The sequence below is a fragment of the Amborella trichopoda genome, chromosome 3, assembly GCF_054954075.1.
Source record: "Amborella trichopoda isolate Santa Cruz 75 chromosome 3, AtrichopodaSantaCruz75HAP2 v2.0, whole genome shotgun sequence".
NCBI lineage: Eukaryota > Viridiplantae > Streptophyta > Magnoliopsida > Amborellales > Amborellaceae > Amborella > Amborella trichopoda.
This window is the reverse complement of record NC_142338.1, coordinates 28,230,453-28,244,593: the sequence shown is the minus strand read 5'-3', so window position 1 is coordinate 28,244,593 and position 14,141 is coordinate 28,230,453.

The window sequence follows — 14,141 nt, the reverse complement described above, 5'->3', positions numbered from 1 at the left end:
GAGAGGGGCATGGATCATTTCCACCATCCATCCCCAATTGAGGAGATGGTGGAATGGGCTGTATATGTAATCACATAGAGTGAGGCCAACAAAATTCATCCTTCAGTCTGGAGGATGCATGTATGTTACATTGGTCAATACCAGCGATTTAAAACTAGCGGACTTCACATGAGTCTCAGCTCGGACTGGTACTGACTCTGCAATTCCAGGGGCAGAAGCACATAAGACATGGTGTTATTTTTTTGGCAGACAATTGGCTGAGTTAGGGACTCTTTTATCGCCCATTCTTAAAAATCTCTGCACAAGAATTGGATTGATTTCCACCGATTTCGATGCAGATTGGCATTTTTTCAAATAGAGGTTGCAACACATACTAAAGTCTTCGGAGCCTTGATATAGTCTTCATTAGCTAGAGATACTGATTTAGACTGAACATACCATTTTATCTAGAAACTGAACAAAGCAATAATGCAAATAAGCATCAATAAAAATAATAATCATGTTTGACCGGCTCCCACATCCTTCATCACATTTATACGATTGAAAGCTTTTGTATGTTTCATCTTGAAAGCTCTCGAAGACTAGCCATGGCAAGGGGCCCTTCATGGTGGTATGATTTTGTCATTTGTTGAAAAGTATTTAAGGGTAGTTTGGTCATTTGGTTCATTATTTAGGATGAGTATTTTAACTCATTAATTGTATTTTTTGACAATTTGGGGTACTTTTGAACATTCTACCCTTACTTAGTGGTTGCTTTATATAAAAAAACCCCTGTCACTTGTTGAGAAATGTTCGAAAAATTGGAAAGTTGGTCTTTGAATTCTAATAATAGCTTAGCATTTGCAGTGCCTTGCATAATTGCTTTGCTTTCATTTGTGAGTTCAAGACCAACAAGAGAGGAGAGAGAAACAATTTTCCTAGAGTGAGAAATACCCCTAGACCATCATAAACCGCGACCCATTCCCTGTTCCAGCTTAACCCATTTCCTTAACCGCATCTCATACACCACATTTCACCCAAACCTTCTCTCTCACGTGCCTCAAAGAGAGGATTCATAGAGGTGCACCTGGGCACACATGTACCATAAGTCCACTCTCTTTCCTCTGTCATTCTTTGTCGCCTGAGGTCACTGAACCGCACCTAGGGCATGCCTTATTCCCTCTTTGCTTCCACCTGCACTTTAACGTGCTCCACTGGCGCTTTAACGTGCACCCGTCCACCTGCACCTTAACACGCACCCGTCCACCTGCGCTTTAACGTGCACTTGTCCACCCGTGCTTTAATGCGCATTCGTTCACCTGCGCCTAAACGCGCACCCGTCCACCTGCGCTTTAATGCGCACCCGTCCACCTGCGCCTTAACGCACATCTGTCCACTTGCGCCTTAATGCGTATTCGTCCACCCAAGCTTTAACATGCATTCGTTCACCCACGCTTTAACGTGCACCCGTCCACTAGTGCTTTAATGCGTACCCGTCCACCTGCTCTTTGACACGTACTTATCCACCCGTGCTCTAACGCGCATTGGTCATCCCTCATTCACATCCATTTCTTCATCCACGCATAGCCATCTGGACTTCTCGTTATACTTCATTGATCGTCTTTCCCATCACTTGAAACACTTGATCCGGGAGGGTCATAAGGTATTATTGTCTTAGAAGTTTAATTCAGGGGTTGCTACTCTAACTACCTTCTCGCGCAATAAATTGAGGTTGTAAGAGACATTGTTTCGCTGACACCCAGTTACTCGAGTTGTAGTCATCCTGAGCTAGTATTCTTCATAATTATGATTCTCTCGCTGTCTCAACAACTCCGTCAAAAGTGTTCAAGTTGTGAGAGGACATTTCTCCTCTCCTGTTTCCAAATCATACCAGAGCCACTCACTCACATAACCCATTGAAAGAGGAGCATCTTTACATGAATTCCCATAGCCGTTTATAAGAAAGAACCGAGATGAAGTATTGATGTTTGAAAGGGATCTGCATCCAAATCATGTTGGGAGATAGCTGAGGGTTTTCGCAAAGTCATCTAAGAGGGTGTTTCTACCTGGGCTTTTCCCGCAACCCCAATCGCGGTGAGGTAGGTGGTTAGATGCCTCAATCTAGCCTCAGGTTGGGTTGACCTGGTGGCACGGTTCCGATTCGAGATGGACCCAGGACTTGAGACTGCTCTCTCGTGAACCTTGTGAAGAAGACACAGGCATGAATACCAACCGGTGAGAGAGGAATTAGGTTCACAAGGTAGGACTCACCTCGCATGGGTCTGTGACGCGCTCGAGCTAACTCACGTGGGCGCCCTCTTAGATCACATTGGAATGCCCCCCTGACCTGTGGCCGGTTCGGATCGCCTCCCTTGACCTGTTTTCTTCATTCTTGCAAAACACACACACACACATTAGAGTACAGACAAGTGGGTCTGAGGACCCCACCTTGTCATAGGGTGAACAAACACGTGCGTGTGTGCTCGAGGAGAAGTGACAGAAATAGCATAAAAGAGTACCATATCGGTTTGACAGCCTTACGACGTCTCCTCGACGAGGGACTTTTAATAACATCTTATAGTAAAGAAAGAAAGAAAGAGGTGAGATAGAGAAAATGGCATAGAAAAGAAAGAAGAGTTTGAAGGTTAGTATGTCTTACAACTAGTCCTTCAGAAAAAAGTGGGACGGAGGTTGGCCTGGATTTCACCCAACTCTTCAGAGGCAAAGAAATGGAAATTTTTGTAGAGAGAAGAGAAAGAATGGGAGAAGTGATGAAGGTCAGCTTGGCTCTTGCTGAACCTTCCAAAGAGGGAAGGAAAAGGAAGAAAGGGAATGAAGATGTTTGACCTGATGACTAGACGGGCGTAGTGGCAAGACTAACGCGACGATTGGTCTGGTGTGACAACTAGACGGGTACAGTAACTGGATCGGCACAATGGCTAGACTACTCGACGACAAGATGGGCACGATGACTAATCTGGCACAATGGCTGGTCTCGTGCGGCAGCTAGATGGGCATGGTAGCTAGACCGGCACAACGGCTAAACTACTTTCTCGTGACGACTGTCCTGGCACGGTAGCTAGACATGCATGGTAACTTGACTGGCACAACGGCTAAATTGCTGAACATCAAGACTGGCACGGCAGCACAAGGCTCAGCCAGCCCTCTGGTCAAACAAGCAAAAGGAGAAAGAAGAGAAAGGAGATCGTGCTCAGCAGTGTGTGCTTTCGTGCAGGGAGGAAAGTGGGAATGAAGAAAGGTCACGCTGGTGGTGCTTACTGTAGCGCACGACAGAGAGAAGAGAGAGAAGAGAAGACATCACGCTCGGCAGTGTGCACTGTCATGCGCATCCGACAGAAAGAGAGAAGGGGAATGTCACACTTGACAAATATACTGCTGTGCGCAACAGATTGACAGACTGAGAAAGAAAAGGGAATGTCACGCCTGACAGTATGCACTGCCGTGTGCAACAGACAGAGAGAGAAAAGAAAGTCGTGCTCGGCATTTGCACTGCCATGCGCAACGAACAGAGAGAAGAGAACGTCATGCTCGGCAGTGCACATTGTCACTCGTAACAAACTGAGAGAAAGAAGAAAGTCACGCTCGGCATTTTCACTGTTGCGTGCAACGAACAGAGAGAAAAGAGAACGTCACGCTCTGTAGTATGCATTGCCATGCGTAACAAACTGAGAGAAAGAAGAAAATCACGCTTGGCATTTGCACTACCGTGCGCAACAAACAGAGAGAGAAGAGTATGCATTGCCACGCAACAACAGACTGGGAAGGACATGAGACGAGAATGAAGCAGAGAGAAAAAAAAAAAGAGAAGAGAAGGGAAAGGAAAGAAGAAAGAGAGAAAAGCAAAGAGAGAAAAGCAAAGAGAGAAGAAAAAAAAGGAAAGGAAAGAGAAATATAAAAGAAAGAGGAAGAAGAGAGAGAAAGAAGAGAGAGAAAGAAGAAAGAGAAAGAGAGAAGAGAGAAAGAAGAGAGAGAAAGAAGAGAGAGCAGAGAGAAGAGAGAAGAGAGAAAGAAGAGAGAGAAGAGAGAAGAGAGAAGAGAGAAAGAAGAGAGAGAAAGAAGAAAGAGAAATAAGAGAGAGAAAGAAGAGAGAAGGAAGAAGAAGAAGAAGAGAGGAGAGAGAAAGTTACCTTACACTCAAGGGTACCACCTAAAGTCTTCTCTCCTCTCTCTCTCTCTCCAAGACGTGACCCAAAACTCAAATGAAGAAATATAATTTTTATTGCTGAAAGAAGGGTCCATTACATGAGGTGCGTGCTTGTTTATATTGAAGTGGGGCCTAAACATGGGTATACAATAAAAAATTGACTTAATTACTAAACCTAACAATTAAGTGAATTAAATAAATTCTAAGAAAATAAGGCAAAATGATGATTTTGCCCCTGCACCAACAATCCATAAAATTTCAATTGAGTCCACGTTGTGCCCAAGAATTCTAACGATATACCCGGGTTGGTTCGGGGTCTTTTTGGTCACCGTTCGGCCAAAAAATGATCCTTTTATTGATCGACTCGAGAAGACGGTCGTTTTGATACCACTTTCGAGCCACAGATCGGATCTTTGGGCCACGACTACGAAGTGTGAAAATCACGAGAAACGTGCAATCTTTGTTTAAAGACTACGCTAATTTCTCGGTGTTTTTGATGATTTCTTCACTGAATATTGACGAGCAAGTCGTCGTGGGCGCTTGGCGACGAATATTACTTGATTTGGAGCCTGAACAACCATTTTCCATTTTTGATCGTCTGGTCGAAATTTGGTTTTCAGTGGTTGGAAAGTACAAATTTGTACTTCTCGTGCATTGAATTTGACCGTCCAACACATGTGAGGTTCGGCTCTGATAAAGCCCCGAACCTTGTGTTCATAATGGGTCTGACTTCTGGTTGATCCGACGTGCGAGCGCCATGATGTGGCCACTCGATTGAGGTGTGCTCCTATTGAAAAACTTACAACCTTGCGTTGAATTGCGATCTTCTCTAGTGTTTTTCTCAGGCTCGGGCCACAACATGGGTCGTGCCACATACCAAAATGCTTGGGTCGACGAGATGAACACTCCTGTAAAATTTGAGCTTGATCCGGCTTATGATGAGAGAATACAGTCTTTCAAAGTTGAGTCCAAAACCCATGAACACAACTTCCATTAATGAAAACTGGTTCACTGAGGGTGCACAGTAATAGCGTGTCACCAACCCATTTCGGGTAATTTGGTCATAACTTGGTTCAGGAACGTCTAATTAAGCCAAAATTGGTCCCTAAATGTTTTCGGACGTTCTGGATCCAATGACAGTAGTCCCACGGTCATTTGATGCTTTGGTGATAGGGTTGTAGTTATACAGTCCATTTCATTGCGTTAGAGGCTAATTTTCTGGGAAGTATTTATGCATCTGTACTGCCTTAAACTTGTCGGATTGTGATGAAACTTGGCAGATATTCTTAGAAGAGCTTTATCATCTTTCTTAAACCTTCTTGAGCTATTCCAAGACTGTTGGAAATTTTGCTTGTGGATCAGGGCTTATTACCCTAGTGCTTCCATAGTCTGCAGGAATTTTGAAACCCATGAGACTAGGTCACATATTGCTTTTCTCTTTATTCACAATAGGGATACAAGTGTTAAAATATACTCTTAAACAACTTGCCCCACGAATGTTAGGATAACATTCGGAATCAAAACTGGTCCTTCGACCTTAAAAAGAAAACTTCTTGGTCACCGGATCAATACTTCCGCTGTAGGGGTAGTTGTGCGAAGTTGCATCCCAGAGGGGTGACCAAGGTGCTCAGATATAGAGGATTTTTTTGGGGGGAGAAGAGATTTTGAGGGATGATTTTAAAGTCTACACCTTGTTAGACATCTTGGTGGTGTTGTTGGCAGCCATACCAGGTTTGTAGGGTGCCTGGTACGATAGTTTATTGCCTGTGAGAGATGATTTTAAAGTCTACACCCGATTTGAAATCTTGGTGGTGTTGTTTACTACTACGCTAGGTTTGCTTTGACAAGCAAAGTACCTCTGAGGTCCCATCCTGCAGAGTCCAATCAGGGGCTTTGTGTTGGCCTGTCCTGAACGGCTGGTCCGGTCAAGGAGGGGTTTTCTCAAGGTGGCCATGATTGGCTTCACCGTGGTTATTGTAGGTAGGTATTGACCTGGTTTGACAGTTTCTTACTTGTTGTGGATGTTGAGGGATGATTTTAACATCTACACACTGTTGGACGTATGAGTGGCAGTGTTTGCAGCCTCACCAGGGTTGCTTGGCCTGGATTGATAGTTTCTTGTCTCGCATGTGATCTTGCTTTTGGGTCCCGACAACAAGGTATTCTGCTACTAAGGATTTTCCTGAAATACTGGCTGAAGCTGCATGTGATGACGAATGCTGCATCAACATGCTTTTATTTGATGTCGGTGGGGTCCTGGTTTAGGAAACCCTCTCTCGAACAGCTGCAGGGGTCTAGCGTGCGATGGACGCGTAGGGCCTCTTACTTGCGGATAGGAAGCCGACGATGACCGAGATTTTTGTGACTAGAGCACATATTGCCCTTATGTCGCTTGAGGATTCGAGGACACGCCCGGGCAGATGACCCTCTTAGAACAATTACAAAGCCCTCTGGCTGCTTGACAGCATGATTTGGACAGGAGCCCTCTTCAGGTTCTCAATCTCTCTCTCTCTCTCTCTCTCTTTTCACTCTCTTCGTGTTATAGGGATGGGATCCTGATGTCCCTCCTCATTGGATGCCCTTCCCGGAAGGGTTTGCTAACCACTAAAAGGGGAGTGGATAGAAGTCGGGGGAACAATCCCATAAGTTAGGATACATCCGCGGGCTCGCAGAAGGATGGGGGCTTCCGCACGGATGGGGTCACGCACGCGGAAGTGGGAGAGAGAGAGAGAGAGAGAGAGAGAGAGAGAGAGAGAGAGAGAGAGAGAGAGAGAGAGAGAGAGAGAGAGAGAGAGAGAGAGAGAGAGAGAGAGAGGGGGAATGGCTTGGTTTGGGGGAAATGGAATGACCCGTGCGATCAGGATTTCCACGGGACCGCACACTCAAGGGTACCCTCCCTCACAAAGTTTTCTCTCTCTTCCTCTCTTCTCTCCCGAATGGGCTAGGGACTCACATAATAAGACAAAGTAAGAATGAACTAGCCTCGATTCTTCTAGCCTTTGGGGTACTGGAGCTTCCAAAAGGGGAACCTTTTGGAGCGATTTTTCTAGCCTCTTTTACAAATGAGCTACACCTACTTATATAGAGGATTCACCAAATAGGGGTGAACGCTCAAAAGTCAAGCTTAATTACAATTAAAATAATGGAAAATAAATCCAAAAATTAGATGTAAATGACCAAAATGCCCCTATGATCTTTTGTCCAAATGATGAGACCGTCCCTCCATGCAGGCTGCTCTGCCATGGGAAGACCTTGGAAGCTGGTTCTGTAATATGCGGCAACTGTTCCACTTTTTCAGCAACATATCTTCATTCTTCTCATGATTGCAAGCATTTTGATGCCCTTCTATCGTGTTGTGGTGGACTTCTTCCCTGGGGTGAAAGTTCAACTAGTTTTGTGAACTTTGTTTGCTGACGCATCTCTAAGGTGCGTCGTTTTAGCTCCTGGCTCTGCTTACAAGTCAGAGAGGAAGTTGTTGCAGCCGTTTTACATCAAGTTGAGGCCGATTTGGTGCAGATTTGAGTCTTCGGTTATTTTGGAAGGTTACCGGAGAAGGGAATTCTATCAACCGACTGGATTTGCTTCTTTAGTGACCTGAGGACTCGAATTCGTCGAACTAGGGATTTAATGCCAGAGTCATACCAAAATGTAGCTTTGTGCGAGGTGGTTCTTTTGGACTTTTCCTCGCGCCAATCCATGACCTGGATTTTGAGCTATGCTTCATCGAATCTTGAGCCTACAGGACTTCTTTTTTTGGTCCTGGTTTCTCCGGCTTCTTTCCTCTTCAGAGCAATAGGGGTTCCTAGTCACGCCACAATGAGTTCCTTAGGTCAAAATGAGGCTGGTGTTATCTAGAACATATCAATGTTTGAGCTCGGTCTCAGGATGGCGCCGTGGGTTGGAGAAGCTCCTATAAGAAACTTTAACACAACCTCATTTCCGGGACTAGTTTGGTGAAGCCGCATCTCGCAAAGGTAAAATCCATGAGTTGTGAGGTATGAACGTAGACCCTTTTATGAGGGGTCCGATTGAGCCCAAATTTGGTCATTGGGGTTGTTTTAATGTTCTAAGTACAATGGCGATGCTCTGGTGCCCTGCTGCAGCCTTTCTCATAAAGCTACAGTGGAGAGTTCTTCTTTGGTGCAAGGGCACCGCAGCCAGGTCACTAGGCTGGAGGCTTTATTTCTCGACACAATCTTGGCCTACGAGTGTTTTGTGAACCCGTGAGATCTGACTGTCGTCGACTCTCTTCTTATTCCCACAGGCTCATGGAAGTACGTAAAAACTGACGTATAACAACTTGCCCCACTAGATGTTGCGCTTCGAGAGAAGCGAGAAGTGCAACATTTGAAAATAATTAATGTCGTAGCTCCTCTGATGAATCCTTGCCAATACGTGTTTATTGTCTCTTGATGATATTTTTTTCTTGATCACCGGCACAACGCAATCCTCAAGGAGTAGACCTTGCTGAACTTTTCCCTTGACTGAGGGGCGACCAAAGTGGTTTCGAGTGGTTTGGTGCCTTGTTGAGGGGCTTTATCTCGGTGCCGCTAGAATCCATTTTTCTTTTTGGGAGATCACAATGATATTCTGCCGTTGGCGAGCTTACGACTTCTCAACGTGGACTCTTGGTTTTCCAGCCAGTGGGGGCCGTTCTTGTAAGCTTTATCCCATTCTGGCAGGGGAGGTCCTGATGTTCCAGCTGGCGGGGGCCGTTCTTGTGAGCTTTATCCCTATCCATACAGAAATGCTAGGAGCAAACAAGGTATCTCTTGGCTTACGTCCTACAGGTCTAGTTGGGGGTCTCCCAAATTACTCAGACATGAAAGGAGGATGGCCTTCGAGGCGGTCCCATTTTAGGGGATTTCACCCTGGATGCTTGAAGGTGGTGGAGGAAGAAAAGGCAGACAAGGTACCTCTTCGGCTTACATCCTACTGGCGTGGCTGGGGGTTTCTTGGTGAGTCCCGATTGTCTTGGCGTGATAGGAGGATGGCCTTAGGGGCGGTCCCATTTTAGGGGACTTCACCTTGGGTACTGGAGTTTGATTAGAAGAACGGTAGGCAGGGTATCTCTTTGGCTTACATCATAATGGCATGGCTGGGGGTTTCTTGGCACGTTCCGATTGTCCAGGCGTGATAGGAGGATGGCTTCAAAAGCGGTCCCATTTTAGGGTACTTCACCTTGGCTGCAAGAGTTTGATGGAAGAGAAGAGGAGGAGAGGATATTTTTTTGTGTTGGCGGCACTAAGGCTCAGGCTAAAAAAAGGTGGCACCGAAACACTAAGGTTCCGGTGCCGAAAATGAGGAGGAGGCACTAAGGCCTGGGATAAAAAAAAGGGTGGCACCGGAACACTAAGGTCCGGTGCCGAAAATGAGTAGGCGGCACTAAGACCCGGGATAAAAAAAAGGTGGCATCAGAACACTAAGGTTCCGGTGTTGAAACCGAGGAGGCGACACTAAGGCTCGGGATAAAAAAAGGTGGCACTAGGGCTGTAGTTTATTTTGGAAGGCATTGAGGCCGTAGTGTTTTTTGGATGGCACTGGGGCCGTGGTTGTTTTTTTTTGAAAGGCACTGAGGCCATAAAATTTGAAGGCATTGGGGCCGTAGTTTTTTTTTAAAGGCACCAGCGCCGCAGTTTTTTTCTTTGAAGGCATTGGGGTCGTGTTGAGGAGGTTTTTAAAAGGCGGGTAGTGGGATGTTCGGTCCAGGCACCCATTGCTAGTTTTCACTAGGGCCAAGGGGATATGACACCAGCGAAGTGGCTTTCACCATCTCCTTGGTTAGGGTATTTTTACCCGTGACTTCAAGGTCACGTCCACCCATTAACTTCCATTTTTACCCATGGCGCCCTTTGCGTGTTTTCGCCATACCCAGAAATTTTTGGACCTTTTTACTCATGGCTTTGTGGCTATGACCGATTGTCATTTTTACTCATGGTGCCCTTTGCGGTTTTTCATCATGCCCCTATTCTTTTTTTTTATTGGGCGATTTTACCCATAGCCCCTTCTTTTTTTTTTGGGCTATGTCCGCCTGAAGCTCTTTTTCTTTTACTCGTGATGACTGTCATCGTGCCTGGCTTCCTTTTTTTTTTTGGAGAGAAAGAGGTCACCAATGTGGTGAACCATGATAGGGGGGTTTTGAGAGTCTTGGGGGTACTGCCCTGCCCCGGGATGATTGTGGCAGTTGGAGGCCGAAGAAGTGCGTATCTTTTGTTTTTTTTGGGGGGGGTTTGCCCCGAAGAGTAGCCTTATGGTGACCCAGGTGGTTTGTTTTCATGCAGGGTCAATGATGGAAGTGTCCGCAGGAGCTGTTGGATGGGGCCCACGGGGCGGTGGAGTTATGGGGCCCGCAGGGGGGTGTATGAAGATGGTACCCGCGGGGGGTGAATGAGATGGGCACCCGCCGGGGGGGGGGGGGGGGGGGGTGGAGTGATGGGGCCCGTAGCGGGAATGAGTGAAGGTGGCACCCGCAGGGGGTGAATGGAGATGGGACCCACGGGGAGTGAATGAAGATGGTACTCGAGGGGGGTGAATAAAGATGGGCACCTGCGGGGGGTGAATGAAGGTGGCACCCACGGGGGGTGAGTGAAGGTAGAACCCGCAGAGGGTGAATGGAGGTGGCACCCGCAGGGGGTGAATGGAGGTGGTACTCGTGGGGGAGTGATTGAAGGTGGCACTCGCGGGGGGTGTGAATGGAGATGGTACCCGCGGGGGGTGAATGGAGATGGGCACCCACGGGGGGTGAATGGAGATGGCACCCGTGGGGGGTGAGTGAAGGTGGCACCCGCGAGGGGTGAATGGAGACAACACCCATGGAGGGTGAATGGAGACAACACCCATGGAGGGTGAATGGAGAAGGGCACCAGCAGAGGGTGAATGGAGACGACACCCGTGGAGGGTGAATGGAGAAGGCACCCGCAGGGGGTGAATGGAGGTGGTACTCGTGGGAGGTGAGTGAAGGTGGCACCTGTGAGGGGTGAATGAAGGTGGTACCCACGGGGGGTGAAAGGAGATGGGATCCGTGGGGGGTGAATGGAGGTGGCACCCGTGGGGGGTGATTGGAGGTGGCACCCGCGGGGGGTGAATGGAGATGGCACCCGTGGGGGGTGAGTGAAGGTGGCACCCACGGGGGGTGAATGGAGACGGTACTCGTGGAGGGTGTGAATGAAGATGGCACTAGCGGGGGTGAATGAAGGTGGCACCTGTGGGGGGTGAATGGAGATGGCACCCTGCGGGGGGTGAGAGAAGGTGGCACCCACGGGGGGTGAATGAAGGTGGTACCGATGGGGGGTTAATGGAGATGGGACCCGCGTGGTGTGAATGGAGGTGGCACCCATGGGGGGTGAGTGAAGGTGGCACCTGCGGGGGTTGAATGAAGGTGGTACTGATGGGAGGTTAATGGAGATGGGACCCGCGTGGGGTGAATGGAGGTGGCACCCATGGGGGGTGAGTGAAGGTGTCACCTGCGGGGGGTGCATGAAGGTGGTCATGCCCCGAGGAGGCGAAGCATGGAGAGGTGACGTCGACTAACGAGACGCCTGCATGTTGAGCGAGGTCAGATGGAGTATGCCACGTGGTGATAGGGCCTCAGTGTAAGATCCTCTGGTAAGGACTAAGACTTCCCGGCCTTGGGAAGGCACACGATGATAGGAGGCTGTGAAGAGAGGGGCAGCGCCGTCTGTGAAGAGAGAGGGACAACGCCGACTATGAAGAGAGAGAGGCAACGCCGTTTGAGAAGAGGGAAAGTCAGCGTCATGCATTTTATCGCTGCGCATGAAGCAGGAGAGAGAGAGAAGTCAGCACCGTGCGTGTTATCACCGTGCATCAAGAAGGAGAGAAAGAAGTCAGCACCATCCATGTTATCGCTGCACATGAAGAAGGACAGAGAAGTCAGCGTCGTGCGTGTTATTGCTGCACATGAAGAAGGAGAGAGAGAAGTCAGCACCGTGCATGTTTTCATCGCGCGTGAAGAAAGAGGAAGAGGTAGCACCATGAGTGTAAGAAGAAGAAATTTTCATGAACGACAATAAGGAGCAAATAGGCTATCGCCGTGAGTGCAACGACGTGCGTGTAGCACTGTGCAAGTCATCGTCGTGCATGAACTAGATTGCCACCTGCCAGATGCATGCTTCCACACACGCCACTTATCCTTGTGCATGTGTGGTGTTTGCCACTTGTCCAGCTTTGGGCTGCCACCCAACCAGCAAGTACTTAAGCCTCTCACACTCACTCTCACTCCATTTTTCTTTTTTTTTTCTCTCTCTCTCTAAAAGACGACACTTAGAGCCTTTTGAAGCTCACTGCTACCTCACTGTTAGAGCCTTGGTAAGGAGCTTGAGGAGTACTGTATAAGGGGATTTGAGAACACCATTGCTGAGTAGGTAAGTGGATCAACTAACGATTGTATTCACACTAGAGGAATATGAATCTAGAGGCATAAATGGATAAATGTTAAGGAAAAACATACTGATTCTACAGTACTTATGTAATACTTCATGGTGGATTTTAATACTGAATATGATTTCTCTACTTGTGAAAAATCCGTGGAAGAGTATTTTTACACCTCTAAACTTAAGTGAAAGGAGTTTCATGTGATTATCTTTTCTAGTTGAAAGTTATTATGTGTCTCATGAAGCATGCCCAGTGACACTGTAAATTTCCAAGAACTTGCATATTTTGTACTAAGCATTTGAATAGGCCAATGAGGTCCAAAAGAGCTCAAATTACTGCCATTAAAAAGATATGTGAGTATATTAAAATATTCATATTTGACCATTTTGAAATTCCTTATAAATATGAAGTTATCTTCTAATGTATATAAGTATGTCACTGTTAACAGATTGTACTTAAGTTCAAACTATCACCACTGTTGCCATTGGTTTTGACTAACCAAATAAAGTCCATTTTCTCTCAAATTAATGTCATTTGAAAGATATCTGAGCAAACATAAAGTTGCATGTAGAAATTATTTCGAAATTCCTAGTAGATTGAGTGTTATGCAATTATTAGTGAAGGCATGTCACTGTGGACAGATTTCACTAAAGCTCAGAACCATCACCTTGGTTGTCATGGACTTTTGAATGACCAAATGGAGTCCAATAGCTTTCAAACTACCTTTGTTGGAAGATTTGTGTTTTTGCCCAAATATTTGTTTTGGATCCATTTTAAATATCCTATGAATTGAAAGCTATCATGGTGCTAAGTGAGGCATATCATTGTCTCAGATACACAACAGGGCACAAATAGTGAACTATCATTGCTTTGAACCTTTGAAGGGCCAAATGGGGTCCAAATTCTTTCAAACCACCTTCATTTGAAATATATGTGTGTCTAGTATAAAATTCATTCGGAAACCGTCTCTAAATTCCACATAGATCAAAATTTATAACTCTCTTTGTGGTCAGACATTATTGTCTAAAATAGCAGGAAAGGTGAATTATGATACTGAAAATGTGATACTGCTATTGTCATACTGTGATATAGCTACTGTCATACTGTGATACTGCTACTGTCATAATAAGATATGGGTATCGTCATAATGTGACATTGATTCTGTGATATTGGAAATGTGATCATATGATACTTACTAATGTGATACTAACCACTACGCAATGGGTCACCCATTGGTAGTTGGATACTGTTATGCCGGCAAATGTCGACTGTACCTCGACCTCGATGATAGGATTGGGATCGGGAAGTGAAACTGAGTAATTTGGTGAGTCACACCCCCCAATTGTAATAGGCACTATGCATTGGGTCACCCAATGGTAGTGTAATGCTCTCTCGCAGGAAGGGCATATGAGAGGGTCGCGCCTTGCAAGGCTACTGGCTATTAAAATACCCAAAAGTGTGCTGGGGGCGTGTGTGTGTGTGAGGACATTACAAAGTGGGACACTCACTTGTCATTGTTCACCCTCCTGATGGAGGGTAGAAGTTCAAAGATGCAGGGTTGGCTTGAACTGATCGATGAAACTTCTATTTTAAGAGTAAGCTTCTT